This window comes from Heloderma suspectum, chromosome 3 (assembly GCF_057233095.1).
Source record: "Heloderma suspectum isolate Gila_16-S chromosome 3, 16-S_ref, whole genome shotgun sequence".
NCBI classification, from domain to species: domain Eukaryota; kingdom Metazoa; phylum Chordata; class Lepidosauria; order Squamata; family Helodermatidae; genus Heloderma; species Heloderma suspectum.
Window position 1 is genome coordinate 176643450 of NC_139460.1, and position 18163 is coordinate 176661612.

The 18163-nt window shown below is 41.2% G+C and overlaps 1 protein-coding gene across 5 annotated transcripts in view; it reads left to right on the forward strand.

Moving 5' to 3' along the window:
• Positions 1–18163, forward strand: part of UVSSA (UV stimulated scaffold protein A) — a 79927-nt gene that overhangs the window by 36248 nt on the left and 25516 nt on the right. The gene's annotated exons all lie outside the window — the stretch shown is intronic.

Sequence of the window (18163 nt, forward strand, 5' to 3'; positions counted from 1 at the left end):
AGTGAAGATTTATTTTAGATGATCCCAAAGAAAAAGAGACTTCTCTTCTCCCAACTATGACAACTCAAAACATTTTGAGCAAAAGCTCATTGTTGGAATGAAAGATCAATATTCCCAATTACAGTATCTCAGAGCCGAAAATAGCTTCAAAAATAAGCAAGTTCAAGGCCCATTGGTACTATGGAAGACCTAGACTTATAACTTGTAGTGATATTGATCTTAACTGAACACTGTCAATTGGCTGTGGTTTTTGTTAAAAGGCAGAACATACTAGATTAGGGCTGAAAGGAAAATTGTGCTAAGATTTGGATGCAAACTTGAATGAAAGAGTGCCTTTAATTTTATTTTTTTCATCAAACTTGTAGAGCTAGGAGAAAGCAAGCAATATGGCAGAACCATAGACTCAGTTTGCACATAATAGAAGCAAATCATGGGTGAATGAATTAACCTCCATTTTGCCAGGGTTGCGTGCGGCCACCATCTTGGATATGCAACCTCTGATTGGCCTGGTTGGAGGTTGCTCCATGACATGTGAACCTGGACACCATGGGTTAATTGTGGGCTAAACTTTGGTTTGTTTAACCCACAATTAACCCATAATGTCTGGGTTCGCATGTCATGGAGCAACCTCCAATCAGGCCAATCGGAGGTTGAATATTCAAAATGGCAGCAGCACGTGTTGGACGCGTGCCGTGTCAAATTGTGGGTTATCCACGATGAATTAACCCACAATTTGCTGCCATTATATGCGAATGGGGCCATAATATTTATTTATTCTCAGCCTCACTGATCAGTTGGCCTAATAAAGGTATTATAGCGACATAGATTTTGGAAATTTTCTTATGGCCAGCCCAGCTACCTTTACATTTTTTAAAGGTGTGCTTAAAGCTTTTGTTTATTAATGACACCAGTTAATCAATTAAAGCTAGCAACCCTAATTTAACAATGACATTTAGAGCTTTCTTTCCCATGAAATTGGGAAAGAAATTTTCAGATCATCAGCCCTTTTCTTTTCTTAGAATTTTGTCAGGGTTCTGACTGGCTTATCAGCTGAGTGCTAAATCTAGCAACAAAGAAACAGTGCAACTCATCAGTTTATTTTTAATTTAAATATGCTTCAACAGATACTCAAGTGCTTCATTTACTGCTCTTACTATTACATTTAACAGAAATTCAAAATTGTTCATAAATTAGTTGAATGCCTTTTCCCACAGAGATTTTATTTCTCCAATGATTTGTTCATGGCAATTAGTGCTTGAGAGAGGCAGAAGTAAATAAACACTGCATTCTGGGAACAGTCCCTATTCAGCAAAGTAATGAAACATCTCCATATTGGGCATTTAATTTTTTTTTTGCATGCATGCTAAAGCATTATTTCATTTTGAACATATGCTATTATATAAAAGCAAAATGTTTAATAGCTTTTTAGGTAGTTCCAATTTATAGAATTAATTCTGCTTTCAGTTTGTGGTATGGTAAGTTGGGAGGAAATACTTCAACTTCATCAGACGTAGTCCTGATTTATAGCAATATAACTAAAAGGAAGAATGCATTTCAGACTTCAGACTCATTGGATCTTACTTCCTTATGAACCAAAATAATTTGAAAAGAGAATTAGCCTGAGCACTTCTGTTAATAATAAATTTACGTTAAGAATCTTCTGGGTTTCCATTTACAATTGGATCATCTTGTCAAAGGAATAAATCTAATACAACTGCGTTCCACAAACCGCAGATCAAGGAGTAGCTATAGAGTGGCTTTGCACATGCATTTTTTATGCCAAAATCCATGTGCTTCAGTTCTCTCCACACATTCTGGTCCCTTATCTCCAGTAATACATTTAAAGTAGCAGGGCCACTTTCCAGGGTGTATTACCAGAAGTAAGCATATCACTTATTTGGTTGTGAATCCCTTTCTATCAAACACCATTGACTTTGTGCCAAGAGTGTGTGCAAGCTGTCCTAAACTAAATGCCTATTGACATCTATAGGACTGCTGCATAACGAGTGGTTTCTACATTGAAGTGACACAGGATAGTAGTTGAAGTGCATATGTGTGTGCACACATGTGCATGCATGGAATCATTATAGAGTCTAAGGAACTGAAATCCTGGTTTATTTTGATTGAAGGCAGTGATGGAAGAGGGTGACATGAAAACAATACATACATAAATAAATAAATACATATTTTTAATGTAAAGCTGATCTTTATTTTAATTACGTTCTTTTTTTTTAAGAATATGCTGGATTAAAATGAAAAGGTTGCTTTTCTAGTTCCAAGAACAATAACAAATGTGGAAAAGTATCCAACTTGTGAGGTTAAGGCTTCATAAATTATGCCATGTCTTTTATTGATTATTGTGGGCTTCATACTGGAGCTATGGGCTAGGAAATATCACAGGTACTGGAACCTGGGAGATGCCATTCTGTATCTTACCAGGCTCATTCAATGAGCCCATGTGTACTTCTATGTCCTGAAATTACCACAGCTCTGCAATGTGTTTAGTTCTCAAATTATGAATATTTATGATTGTACCAGCCAACAAGCATAGACATTTGCTTTGCATCTCATGGAGAAACACTTCTTGTCCAGTGTTAGTTTTTAGAAAGGTGTGGATACTTATGGTCTGATCCTATGCATGACTACTTGGAAGTAAGTCTACTTTCTTCAATAGCACTTTCATCCAACTAAGTGTGCATAGGATAGCAGCCTTCAAGTAAGTGATTTTGTGAAATATATGTCATAAATTGATATAATCCTGCAGTGCAAAAAAATATATGGGCTGCATGACCAAAAGTTTTGGATTACTCTCTGTACGGGTTTTAGTGTTAGTGTTGCATGCTTGTTCAGAAAATATATGAATTTCAGAATGAGGAATTTAATTTAAGTCATTGATTTGCTCTTTTTTTCCTTTGTGATTTTTAACTCAGTGGACTCTGCCTCCTTCTAGACAGGTTTGTTTTCTATTATTTGGTTTTATTGTTTTTACACTTTTCAACAAGATATATCATATTGAGTTTTTTCATTTACATACTGAATGAATTCTTGGGGGCCACTCACCCTATTCTCCAAGACGGTGATCTGGGTGCTGGAAATATCTTTAGCTGCACAAACTGAATCAAGATGCTGGCATCAACCATTACGTGCTTCACAGTTATGGACCACATAGCATTTCATACAGATAAATACATTTATATTCGAGGGCAAAATCTGAAAGATATATAACATTAAAATATGGACAACGCAGGTAGATGTGTGCTGAAACACAAAAAGCTTTTTACAAAAACTTGATTAGAATTTGGGCAATGGGATTGCTTCAAGGACTAGAGTTGGCCTGTATACCACCAGTTGGTAATCCATGTACTAACTAATCCCCATTATACACCCCACACCCCTAGAAACGCATACAATGCTCCCTTGATGATACAGTGCCCAAATCTGTCAAGGCAGAATTGAACAACAATAAGTAGCTTTAATTGAATGGACAAATGAAGCAAAAATAAGGAATAACTGCAGTGACAATAAAGGAATTGGCAATGTGCGGTTTGGGGAGGAGAGAAACCAAGTATCAAAGTACCTATTGGCTGTGCATCGTTTTTGGGACAAAGCACTCAAGAAAAAAACACCATTTCCTAACTAATCTGTCCATACCTCTTCCAATTTACATTTTGATTAAAACAAGTTAAAGTGTGTTACTCTGTATCTAAAACCAATATGATTTCAACTAGAACCCAAGGTTATGAAACTCACTCTTACACATATATAAAATGTTTGAACCATTTTCATTTGGTCCAAATCTTTCTGAATCTGAATAAACAATGAAAACTTAACTTCTATTTTAATGGCATTTATATAAACTGGTAAAGAGAGGAAATCACAGAAACATGCAAATTCAGATTTATTCTTACAATTCAAAATAAACTGCTTCTGAAATGTATCTTTTGGGTTACAAATATTTCTTGCTTTGCACTCAGTTATTTGCATTAAGGTAAAAAGTTATATAAATAGTTTGTAAGAAATAACATAAATACAAAAGTACATTCTGACTCCAAATTAAAGCAAGAAATGAGTTTTAGGATAGATGTTATTGGGAGGAAGATAACCAATTTGATTTTCCATGTGCAAGATGAAATGTAAATTTGTAAAAGAATTTAGGTGATTAGGCAACTGAAGTGTGAAGACATAACCCATTAAGGGGTGTCATGCCAAATTAACATTACCAGGCTTTTTAATGACCTCTCATTTGTATAATCCTTATTTACACTTGCACCTGATCTCTGCAGGATGGTGGCCATTTTGCAGTATCACAGTCTAAATGCTTGCTGTTTTGAAAATAGAAGGTCTGCTCTGTGTTTGTATAAGGCGACACTCCATTCTGCCTCAGCCAAGAATAGGCACACAAATTGATATGAAGAGTGGTTTAATTTGTGAAAGTGTGATTTTAATGAACATGCATTGTGACCATAAGGGTTGTTCTGGACTGAACAGAAACAAGAACAACAGTTGTAATAACAATGGACAGAGAGATGCTCTCACAATACAATTGCTGTGTAGATAAATACAAATGCACTGCTGTATATAATACAACATTTAAAACATAATAGGAAAAAAGCTCCAAGGCACAGTACATCATTCCCTGTAATGTGGTGGGTGCTGACAAATAGAACAAAAAGGGTTACTGAGAAACAAGAGAGATATCAGCATGCTCAGGGGAACCTTAAGGTTTGCAGAAGTACTTTTTAAAAAATAAATCTTAGGGGACAGCTGCCCCCCCTGACTCGCGTATACAACCTAGTGAGGACTGAGCATACTCAATAGCCACAAAATGTAGTGTCAACTGAGAAAAGAAAATGGAAAATTAACGTCTGTGTGTGCACACACCTGTGTAAAGTCCTACTTGGAGAAAATGACTGGCTGGAAACCTGAGCAGGAGCACTCAGAAGAAAGATATATTGCAAGTTTGCAACATTTATGTCACATTGTTAAACCATATAAATTATGTTGATCACATGTATCTCATTGTATATCTACAAGTCAAAGACATTACATAAAGAATAAGACACTACTGACAATGTGATTAGTAGAAATGAACTGAAAATTTCAATGATAAAAGATAATCACCAGTATAGAGACAAAAAAAAGCATTCAGGTACTAGATAGACAATTGCTTCCACTAAGTGTACTACTATAAATGCTCATTGTTCCAAAGAGTTCTTTGTATAGACTCAGAGTCCTATGACTCAACTCATTGGGGCCTGTTCGCACATAACTGTGGCAAGGTGTGTATTAATTCAGGGCTAATCATTGGTTAAACAACCCACAGTTAACCTAAGATGTAATGTCCAGGTTCACACGTCACAAAATAACCTCTAATTGGAGGCTGCATATTCAAAATGGCAGCAGCATGCTACTCCAGCAAATTGTGGGTTAATTAACTAACCCACAATTTGCCACCGTTACGTGCAAACCAGGTTATTGTCTACCAAGTAGCACCTGAAGAATTGTTAAGAAATGTGGATAATGCCCATAGTTCTTCAGTTGCTTCTTCACATCTTTGAGGATCCTGTTCGTATTGTGTAAGCAGCCAATGCATATTTGATGTTTTCATACATTGCTACAGAGCTTTTTCTATGCAGATACGGTTCTCTTCTGTTCTTGCAATTTTCAGCCTGTTTGTATTAATTCCATTGATAATTATGTCTTTCTTTTTATGGTGTGGGCAGCATCCAATACTGCCGCTGCACTCCTGTTCATTCCATTATGCCAGCGGGACCCATTGCTAGCTCAATGGAGAGTCAGAGCTTCATAAAGGAACCTGGGAAACAAGCAGAGACACTTGTTTCTTCCCGTCTGTGAGCTCCGTTGATCTCCCCTGTTACGGAAATGAGCGTTTCTGCTAGTTTCTGGATGCTTTAAGAAGCACTAGCTCCCTGTTGCGCTAGTAGTGGGTCCCGCTGGCACTAGCAGCACAGGATACTCCCCTATGTCCTTGATTATATGCAGTCCTTTGTATGTTTACAGTCCAACGGGATACATATTTTAAGATTCTGTGCCATAGAGCATGAAGGACATAAGAGCCCTGATGGTCCAGACCAAAGCCCTATCTAATCTACCATCCTGTTTCTCACAGTGGTCAACCAGATGCCTCTGGGAAGCCCACAAGTAGGACATAAAGGCAATAGTCCTCTCCCAGTGTTCCCAGGCAACAGTTGTTGAGATGCAGGCTGCTTCTGCTTCTGAAACTAATATATAGCCATCATGAGTAGTAGCCATTAATAGCCTTACCCTCCAAGGTGATTATGATTATAACATTTATATACTGCCTTATTTGCTAAAAAGCCATCAAGGCAGTGCAGTAGTTTAATCAAGTAGTTTAAAGTCTTTTCTTTTGAATATCTTGACTCTTCATTCAGCTTCATTGGATGAGCCTGGGTCCTAGAATTATGATGGAGAGAGAAAGTCTCTCCACACCATGCATAATTGTATAAACTTCTTGTGTCTCCCTCTGTTGCCTTTTTTTCTAAATTAAAAAGCCCCAAATGTAACCTTCAGTCGTTGTTTTCTATTATTGTGTATTAAATGTTGCATTATATACAGCAGTGCATTTGTATTTATCTTTGCGACAGTTGTATGCCTGAGAGCATCTCACTGGCTACTATTCCAGATGGCAACATAAAGCTGCCATTGCTGTTAAACTCAAAACGTCTTCCTTTCTTGTCAGTACAATGGGATCTGGCCTGTTCTGGACCAAGCAGAAGCCCACAGGGCTCAGTACCAGGCAGCATAGTGACACGGTAAAGCAGGCCAGAAGTTGCAGCACCCAGGAGAACTAGTGAGCAATTTGCTTGCTGTGACAGGTCTGAGGCCAGGCTGAAGCCTTTTATGCTACAGTCCCAGACTCCACCCGTTCCTACAGATTGGAAACCTTAAAGGGACAGGCCTCTGGCCTGTAGCCTAGCTCTCATCTCTCCAAGAGTTCATGCCTGGCATACTGCCAGCATTGGCACATTGGCTCCATGGAATGTGGGGCTCTTGTAGAAGGAGCTGCTGGTCCAGTGCAGCTCTGCAGTGGTGCTTGGACTTGGAGTATGTTCTTTTGGTACCACTGGTTCTCCGGCCTCAGAGTCGAAGTCACTGCTGGACTCCTCGGCCATGACAGGATCACTGTCCTTGCCCCCTTCTGTTTTTCTCTGAGTGAAAACATGATACAGGAGACCAGCAAGCTTCATTCTCCAGGAGTCTTCCCCACTACCAAGAAAATTGGAGAGTTGGGTCCTCCTTTCCTTTTCTTCCAGAGAAGAAATCTATATTTATTTTACACACTGGTTTAAATATTACTCTGCCAATAGGATGTTATTGGGGACTTCAATTACCCCGATATTTGTTGGGAGACAAATTCTGCAAAACATGGCCCCTCCAGGAAATTCCTGTCTTGTGTGGAGGATAACTTCCTACTACAGAAAGTAGAGGTAGGAACTAGAGGATTGGCTATCCTTGATTTGATCCTAACCGACAGAGATCACTTAGTGGGTAAAGTAGCAGTTATAAGAACTCTGGGGAAAAGTGACCATGTTATACTTGAGTTCATGGTTCTAAAGGAAGCAAAAGCCGAGTGTAGCCAAACGCGTACCCTGGATTTTAGGAAAACCGATTTTAAAAAATTCACAACAATGATAAGTAAGGTCCTATGGCAAGGGACTGTAACGAGAAAAGGAGTCCAAGATGGGTGGGAGTTTAAAAAAAAGGAAATTTGAAAGGCACAATTACAAACCATTCCAACAAGAAGAAAAGGTGGAAGACAACAGAAGAAGCCAATGTGGCTTCACAACAAGCTAAGAGATGACCTGAAAACAAAAAAGTACACATATAGGAAGTGGAGAGAAGGCCAAACAACAAAGGAAGAGTACAGGCAGGTAGCACAGAATTGTAGGGATGGTGTCAGGAAGGCTAAAGCTGAGAATGAGCTGAGGTTAGCGAAGGATGCTAAAAGCAAAAAAAAAGGCTTTCTTCAGCTACGTGCATAGTAAAAGGAAAGAAATGGTGGTTCAGCTATTAAATAAGGATAGCAAAATGATAACAGATGACAAAGAAAAGCAGAAGTGCTCAATTCCTACTCAGCTCAGTCTTCTCCCAAAAGAGGGTCTATGACCCCCCTGGCAAAGGTGAAATACAGGCTGAAGGGGCAGGATTGCAGCTTGAGATCAATAGTCTTGTGGTCAAGGAACACCTAATTACTTTGAATGAGTTCAAATCTCCAGGGCCAGATGAACTGCACCCTAGAGTAATAAAGGAACTGGAGGAGGGTGAATGTTGTTCCTATCTTCAGAAAGGGTAAAAAGGAGGAACCTGGGAACTACAGACCACTCAGTCTGACATCAATCCCTGGGAAAATGTAGAGCAGTTGATAAAGCAATCCATCTGGAAGCACCTTGTAAACAATGCAGTGATTACTCGAAGCCAACATGGATTTGTCAAGAACAAATGCTGCAAGACAAATTGGATCTCATTTTTTGATCAGGTCACCTCCCTTGTGGACTGTGGGAATGCTGTGGACATAATATACCTTGACTTCAGCAAAGCTTTCGATGTGCCCCATGATATCCTGATGAGCAAACTAGCTCAAAGTGGGCTATATGAAACAATGATCAGGTGGATCCACAGTTGGCTACAGAATCGGACTCAAGAGTGTGCTTATCAATGGGATCTTCTCAAACTGGGGAGAGGTAATGAGTAGGGTACCGCAGGGCTCAGTCCTGGGCCCAGTGCTCTTCAACATTTGTATGAATGACTTGGAGGAGGAGGTGCAGGGAATGCTGATCAAATTTGCAGATGACACAAAATTGGGTGGGATAGCTAATACCTTGGAAGACAGAAAGAAAATTCAAAGTGATCTTGATAGACTGGAGCACTGGGCAGAAAACAACAGAATGAAATTTAACAGGAATAAATGCCAAGTTCTGCACCTAGGGGAAAAAACCCAAATGCACAGTTACAAGATGGGAGATACGTGGCTCGACAACACTGCAAGTGAGAAGGATCTTGGAATTGTTGTAGATCACAAGCTGAATATGAGCCAACAATGTGATGTGGCTGCAAAAAGGGCCAATGCTATTTTCGGCTGCATTAATAGAAGCATAGCTTCCAAATCCCAGGAAGTACAAGTCTCCCTCTACTCATCACTGGTTAGGCCTCATCTGGAGTACTGTGTCCAGTTCTGGGTACCGCACTTTAAGAAGGATGCAGACAAGCTGGAGAGGGTTCAGAAGAGGGCAACAAAGATGATCAGGGGACTGGAAACAAAGCCTTATGAAGAGAGACTGAAAGAACTGGGCGTGTTTAGCCTTGAGAAGAGAAGACTGAGGGGTAATATGATAGCGCTCTTCAAGTACTTGAAAAAGGTTGTCACAGAGAAGAAGGCCAGGATCTCTTCCCAGAATGCAGGACATGGAATAATGGGCTCAAGTTACAGAAAGCCAGATTGTGGCTGAACATCAGGAAAAACTTCCTGACTGTTAGAGCATTACGACAATGGAACCAATGACCTAGGGAGGTAGTGGGCTCTCCCACACTGGAGGCATTCAAGATGAGGCTGGACACCCATCTGTCGGTGATGCTCTGACTTGAATTCCTGCAGGGGGTTGGACTCGATAGTCTTGTAGGCCCCTTCCAACCCCACTATTCTATGATTGTTATCTGAAATTCCTTTATTTGTTGCACTGGAATCCCAACTTCCCTCAAAAGAAAAAAGGGGGGGGGACCTTCTGTCACAATGAGCATCTTATTTAGTAAAGATGGAAGTTAATAATTAATGTTTAAACAAGGTATAATATGAATGTCTGTTTTGCATAATGGTGATTCAGATGCCTAAAACTGTTTTCAACAAAACATGAGGAAAATTAGGGATGGTTGGTGAAGGTTACTTAAATGTATGCAAATCAAAGTGCAGTGGACCTGATATTAGGCTGCAAAAGGTCTTGGTGGAAATAATCTTGAACTCATCACCTAGAAGACTGGACAGGAGATAGGAAAGATGCATGTGTAGTGCATGTCTTATGAAGAACAGAAGAGGAAGCTCAGGACAGTTAGGCAAATACCAGTGCTTGGTAGATTGTTGCAATTATTGCTCATAGTAGGTTTTTTAGTCTGTAATGTTTCAGGTTTGGTTGTATGGTAGGTAAGAAGAGGAGTTGGTAACGTTTGCAGGTGCTGCACCATGTAGAGGCAGTAGATTAATCAGTAACAAATGGAACATTAAGAAATGATTCTCCACTCTTCTGTCTTGCATTTCCATATTAGTGTGTGTTGGGGGGGTTGTTTCCTATTCCTAGGTTAATTATTCTATCTTTAATTCTTCTTTCACTGTCCCAGCTTATGCAAAATTTCCCATTTCCTTTGCCTTTTGCTTCATGTTATTTAGATTATAATCCTGAGGGCAAGGACTTGTGTGTGTGATTTCTGTATAGCGCCCAGCACTATTATGTGCTTTAGAAGTAATTGATGATGATGAAGAACTGTTGTGTTGATTTCAGTGAATATCCAGCTATGTACTGTGCATGTTTTCTGTGTATACGTACATATACTTAGATATAAACATGAAAAAAGATTCTCCAGTAGACCATATATTTAATGCTAGCATATTACATGGGGGACCTATAAGAAAATGCTGCACTGTGGAGTGCTTCTGCTCAGGTTGCCATCGATCCATCTATGCCCCTTTTCAGGTTACTCTGTTCCTCCCCAGTTTTCTGTTTTTTTCCAGACAGACATTCTGCATTCTGTGGTCACTGAACATACTGAGTCCTCATTAGGCTGCTTTTGGGTGGAAGGGGTGTTGCCCCCTTAGTCCCCCCTTCCCCGGGAGGGGGGGGAATCAGCTTCTGCAAATTCTTTCAAGCATGCTGGTACCTCCCTCTTGTTTCTTAATAGTACTGTTTTAGCTATATATCTCATAAGTCAGCACCTGAATGTATATTTCTTTCTCTCTCTCTCTCTCCCTTCCCCCTCTCTATTTCTGTCTGTCTGTCTCTCACACACACTCACACTCTCATTCACTCACTCGCTCACGCGTATCTGCAAAGAATCATATATCTAGTTCCAATGGAAATGTGAAAATTGGTTTGTGATAAGAAATACGTGTGTGTGCGTGTTTATCCAGAATCCACAGTTGGACAATAACTTTATGAGAACCAATCAAAATGCCACAAAAGATTTGCAAGCTTTTGAGTTCTCCAGATCTTTGTATCAGGCTGGGTTGTAAAAAGCAGGAATTGGAAGAAGAACAGAAATGTCCAAAACCTAGACCCGATGTTGCGGCCTTGAGATCTGCAGTTTAAATCTGGTCTCAACATGGAGATAGAAGACTGAATGAATTTGTTACTGGTAGGTGCTGCAGATATCAGATTTGTTCAGTCGTTCAGTCATGTCCGACTCTTCGTGACCCCATGGACCATAGCACGCCAGGCCTTCCTGTCCTGCGTTCTCTCCTGGAGCGTGCTCAAGCCCATATTCATTGCATCGGTGATGCTATCTAGCCATCTCATCCTAGGGATGTATGAAAGTCACTTACCTTTTTGCAGGGGTGCTTCATGGTGGGGGGGGGCGCTTCGCTTCTCCCCCCGAAGTTCAGGCGAGGGGGGGGAGGCGCCCCGCCTGGCCGAAATTCAGGCCGGGGGGGGAGGCGCCCTGCCACGCCCGGCCGCGAAACAAAAAGTGTAAAAAAAAAAAACCACCCGTGATAGGCTACGTAACGATTAACGTAGCCTATCACGGCTAGATTTCCAAAGTCAGCCGTGATAGGCTACGTAAATCGTTACGTAGCCTATCACGGGTGACTTTGAAAAAAAAAAGCGTGTACGCAAATGGCGGCGCCTTATGGGCACCGCCATTTGTGTTCCTTATTTGGTCCCGGTAGTCTACATAAAGATTTACATAGACTACGCCGTAAATCTTTATGTAGACTACCGGGACCAAATAAGGAACACAAATGGCGCCCATAGGGCGCTGCCATTTGCGTACGCGCTTTTTTTTTTTCAAAGTCACCCGTGATAGGCTACGTAACGATTTACGTAGCCTATCACGGCTGACTTTGGAAATCTAGCCGTGATAGGCTACGTTAATCGTTACGTAGCCTATCACGGGTGTTTTGTTTTTTTACACTTTACTTTGTAATGGCAGTGGTGGCAGCCGGTCAGAAGACCGGCTGCCGCCCCCAATGAAAAGCCGACGAACCACCGCCGGGACCCGCCACCGGGAGGGACATTCGCCAAAGGTAAGTCCCATCCCGGGGGGGTGGCGGAGAATTTCACCGCCGATTTCGGGGGGCCGAATGCGTTGGCGCTCGGCCCCCCGAAGATTCGGGGAGAAATTCTCCGCCATCCCTATCTCATCCTCTGCCGTCCCCTTCTCCTTTTGCCTTCAATCTTTCCCAGCATCAGGGTCTTTTCCAGTGACTTTTCTCTTTGCATTAGGTGGCCAAAATATTTGAGCTTCAGCTTCAGTATCTGTCCTTCCAATGTGCACTCATGGTTGATTTCCTTTAGCATGGACTGATTTGACCACCTTGCAGTCCATGGGACTCGTAAGAGTCTTCTCCAGCACCACATTCTTCAGCGCTCAACCTTCCTTAGAGTCCAGCTCTCACAGCCATATGTTGCTACCGGGAAAACCATACCTTTGATTATACGAACCTTTGTTGGCAAGGTGATGTCTCTGCTTCTTACTATGCTGTCTAGGTTTGCCATAGCTTTCCTCCCAAGGAGCAAGCGTCTTTTAATTTCATGGCTACAGTCACTGTCTGCGGTGATCTTGGAGCCCAAGAAAATAAAATCTTTCACTGCTTCCATTTCTTCCTCTTCTATATGCCAGGAAGTGATGGGGTCAGATGCCATGATCTTCATTTTTTTAATGTTGAGTTTCAAACCAGCTTTTGCACTCTCCGCTTTCACCCTCAACAAGAGGCTCTTGAGATCCTCTTTGCTTTCTGCCATTAGGGTGGTATCGTCTGCGTATCTGAGGTTGTTGATAATTCTCCCGGCAGTCTTAATTCCGACCTATGATTCATCCAACCTGGCGTTTCTCATGATGTACTCTGCATATAAGTTAAATAAGCAGGGCGACAATATACATCCTTGTCGTACTCCTTTCCCAATTTTGAACCACTCGGTTGTTCCATGTCCAGTTCTTACTGTTGCTTCTTGACCCTCGTACAGGTTTCTCAGGAGACAGGTAAGGTGGTCTGGTACTCCCATCTCTTTAAGAATTTGCCACAGTTTGTTGTGATCCACACAATCAAAGGCTTTAGCGCAGTCAATGAAGCAGAAATAGAATTTTTTCTGGAATTCTCTTGCTTTCTCCATGATCCAGCAAATGTTGGCGATTTGATCTCTAGTTCCTGACTAGTTCAATTTGATTTGATATCAGATTACACCTAGCCTTTTAGGGCAAAGAAGCAAGGACTGACCCTCATTGCTGAAAAGATAAAGGCCAGCTATAACTCAGATCTTCCTCTTTCAGAAGTAAAGAGAAACATGGCAGTATTTATATTAACAAAGCCAGATTAATTTTAGGTGGTGTACTAGATTAAAAAAAAGTCAACTGCAGCCAAATTATGCTTCTGTTGTTCAAAGAAAAAAATCTGGGTACACACCAGCCCTTGGGTGTGCTGCCTGAAGTAGTTCCTTGGATTCCACCCTGTATTACTATAAAATTATGCATTTTGGATTAGGCTGGGCTGTGTACAAAATGAAACAGAGGGGTGGAAGGGGGAGCACATCTATTCTTGGAAAGCTTTTAAAAAATATTTATATTCTAGTTTTTTGTGTTTTCTCTTTTCAATTAAATGTATATTAATGCTACCTACTTTTGATTCTCTTAAATCCAAATGGCTGATAAAACATGTTCTTCTACGTTCTCTGAATTTCCATTGAGGAGCTTTTATCTTGCCCTAATCCCACCATTTCTGTCAGGACATAATCTCTTTCTCAAATTTACATTTTAATTACAAGGCCAGCTGAACTAGCTAAAATCAATAATGTCAGCATTCAGCAGCCTAACTTTCAGCTGAAACCCCAGCCTCTCTATTTCCTACTATTGATTTATCTCTTTAACACTGTCTACTTTATTGCTTCAGGCAAATAGGTGCCATTTGGTCAATTAAAAAAAAACACCAGGAGATTTGGATTTTAAAAAATGTTTCTTCCTAAAAGAAGGTATTGGAACAAATATTAACCAACGTACTGCAGTAGTGATAATAGGAAGGATAGCTGAGAATGTATAAGGGTTTTAGCTTTAAAGCCCCATTCAGTTTTTGATAGAGACATTTGCCTTCTGCCCAAGAATTGTAATTTTGGGGGAGGGGGTATTTCTGCTGTTACCTTATGTAAGCAAAATTTGTTTTATGCCTTGTTATTAAAATGAAGAACTTTCTGTTTAACATACTGCAAACCTATCTAACAAGGAAACAGTATGATAACTTATTTTCATTTTAATTGCTTAAAATGATCCATATAGTAAACTAGTTCTGATTGTAGTTGCCATGTTTTATCTTTCTTACATTTTGTATTTGTCTGCAGTTGGTTCTGCTCACAGAACTGCAGAAAGGCACTCTATATGGTTTAGAAATAAACAAAACATTCTTAATATACTGTTACTTCACTAATAAACTCATATATAGTAGGAAGAAGTATATGAAAAATTAATGCAAAGCTCCTTGGTAATATGGCTACCACAAATGAAAGCTCTGTACTAATGTTTCACTTAATGACATTCCTCCACTTGTAGCCTCATGGCATAGATTTTCCAAATTATTTGATGTCTTAACATACAGTTTATGAAGGCTATAAATTCTCCTATCATAGGGCTGATTTAGTTTTATTCCCAAGTATTGGTCAGCAAATTCTTCTAGCCATTACTGCAATTGATGTTGTAAGCAAGCATCTACCCGGCAAGGCTCTGGCCATGCCAAGGCCTAGGTGTCAGGGGAGAGACCTGCCAGTCCTACCAGTTGGAAAGCCAGGCAATAAGCGTTGTCTCCTCCCTGTAGCACCATACCTGGCCCTCACTTTCTAGCACAATATGCATTAAATATTGTTTAGGCTTTGGGAGAGGATGAGAGAGGAAGTGGGATAACATCTCCCTCCCCCTTTCCTAAGGTGAAGAAAGCTTCCAACTTTGTATTTGCTTCATAACACTATGGGGATGTATTTGTAGGGGAGAATAGGTAGACAGGGAGTGCTCAAACCAGTTCTCCCCTGCAAAATGGCTCTGATCCTGTGGAGACTAAAGGGACATAAGTAAAAGGAGCTGCAATCACCTGTGCACTCCTTTTGATGATAAAAGTGTACCCCAACAAACAGCGCCCTATCAACCCATGGCTTATTCTTGAGGTTGTTGGACCCACAATGAGTTGTCATGTCATCCAAACCCAGAATACCAGCCCATCGTGGGTTGCAGGCATCAGGCAGCGAGCTGCTCGGCAAGATTAGCAGAAACTCTTCTGCTTTTCATCGGCGTGGCCACAATCACTCTTCCAGTGCCCGTTGCCAGTGACAGCCCCTCCAACTGTGCCCAAACACCATTTTGGAGGGGCTGTCATTGGCTCCCCCAAGCTCCTGCCAAGCACCCTGTCCCTGCTCTGATTGTGACCCCGGTTGCAGTGGGAGCCCTTATTTTAAAAAAAAAAAAAAAAAACTTTCATTTGTGCAAAGCAGGGCCAAAGTAATTTTTCGCATTTTTCCAGCCCTGGGGATTGTGCGCATATGGCCCCTCTTTATTATTGTTTTAAATTGGGTTTTTGCTCCCATTTGCAGCAATTGTGTCTAAGTTTGACAGCTGTCAAATTAGATGCGTTTACTGTGAGTGGGAGCACATAAAGGGGTGGCATGTGCTGTTCTATGGGGAAAAAGTTGCTGCTAACTCAGGGAGGGGTGGACTGTAAGGAGGGCACCCCAAGGTTGGAGCAACTCTTTAAATCCTGTGGAACTCCTTGCTAAGTGGGTAATGTTGAGCACTTGACAGGTGGGGAAAAATGCTCAACGTTACCCGCTTAGGAAGGAGAGCCCCAGGATTTAAAAGGTTGCCCTGACCCTTGGGGGTGCTCTCTTCACAGTCCACCACTCTCCAAGTTGGCAGCAACTCTCCTTCATCGAAAAGTGTGCGCCCGCTCTCCTTTGCGCTCCCACTCACAGTAACCACATGTAGTTTGACAGTAGAGCACCCCCAAGATTAAGGGCAACCTGTTGAACCCTGGGGATTACCCTGCTAATTGGGTGATCTACACCCTGTTTCCCCACCTGTCAAAGGCTGTCAAACCAGCCTATATACAGTCTAGTCTTGCCTGTTACTGTGTATGTTTGACAGCTCCAGGCAAGGCTCCAGGCAAGGCATGCATGTATATTTTTGACAGTTGGAGTAATGCACTTGCGCAGCTCTGACAACCCGATAAAAAATAATAATCAAAAGGTGGTGGAGTCACCTTCATTAGAAATTTTTAAGCAGATCCTGGATGGCCACCTATCAGGGGTGTGTAGTAGTAGATTTCCTGCATTGGCAGGGGGTTGGACTAGAAATCTCTGAGAGTGCTTCCAACTCTGGTTCTATTGGATTTTCTATTTGAAATTAACATGTTAGTGGTAGTAGCTTCATCCAGGTGGTTGAGCAAATTTGGAACACTTTATGATAGCATGCCATTTTTGAAAATTCTCATGGAAAAGGGGCTGTTAGGATCAAGCACTGGGTTCCTGCTCAAGGTGCTTTCGGCATTTTGCTACATTAATTAGGACATAGGTTTGCTAGTTTTTTTCTGTGCCCTTCAGATGAGTATTTTACATACTTTGGATGTCCACAGAGCTCTTAGTTCTTTCTTGCACTAGGTGTTTGTGTTTAGACAGAACAAAGCCTTTTTTTATACAGGGTACAATAAAGGATGCTGAGCTTTTGCTTGCAAATTGGCTAGATGGATTTTATCAGCTAGTCATATCAGTTATGATAAAGCTAACTAGCAGCGTGCTCAAAAGCATACCCATTCCACAAGGGCTCAAGCGTTGTCTGCAGCAAAGTGATGTTTCAACAGTAGATGTGTATGAGTTAGTGGCCTGGTCCTCGCCACTGCCATTTGTAAAATACTATGGCATGGATGTGGATATCATAAACGAAGCTAATGTTGTCAGAGCAGCAAAGTATCTTCATCTGAACAAGCCTCTACTCCTCCAACAGCTAAGAACTTCCAAATGTGGGATTGCAGAAGGCCAAGAAGGACAAAACAGTTGAACTTACCTGCAACTGCTTTTCTTCAAATGGCTGTCTGCAGTTGCCCAACTTGTCCACCTTCTCCACCATAAAGGAGTCTCTTATTGGAGTTAAAAATCTCAGTGTCTGGAAGAAACTGAGCATGTGAAATACTGATCCCACCCTTTGACTGAGGTGCTTAGCACCAAAACGATTGGTTGAGGGGAGGTGAAGTAACGCCCTTGGCTCTGAACTCTAGAAAATTCAATGAATTGGTTAGTAATGCACAGATGCTGCATGTGGGATTTCAGAAACAGCTTCCTGAGCAACAGTAGTTACTGCCTTTGTCAGTATAACTTTGCCAGTATAACTTTACAGAACCATCCTTAAAGAACATAGTTAAATGTCGACGCCCCACCACCACCTCACCCCATGGCATAAGCAACATTTTAAAATTTAGTGAAGTCCAAAAAAGGGTTAGTAGATGACAAAGAAAAGTACATTGTTGTCAAAAAGGATTTCCTTCCTAGATAGCTGCTAAAAGATTTAGGAATTTTGGCAAGTGTCCTCTGGCGCCATTCATGTAGAAACTACAAAAACTGTGGCAAATATAGTTCTTACAACCCTGGTTACTGTTTCTCGACTTTGAAGCAGGAGGGATCTGCAGTGGAGAAGCCGTGAGTAGATAGGGGTGCTTAATATTTCCACCTGTCCCCATGCAACCTTCTTTCTTAGGCTTCCCAGCCATGTATTTGTCACATCAGTGACTGGGGGAAAAGGTGGCAGAGGAACAGAAGCAGATGGAGGAAGGCTGAGACCCCACTTCCTGCTGTTTCTCTGCTGCAAATTGCCTTATCCCTGCTTTGCTTGGAAAAGCACCAACCAGTGTTTCCATGCCTGGGTTTGCTGCTGTCAGTGTAGTTCCACTCTTAGGTAGTTC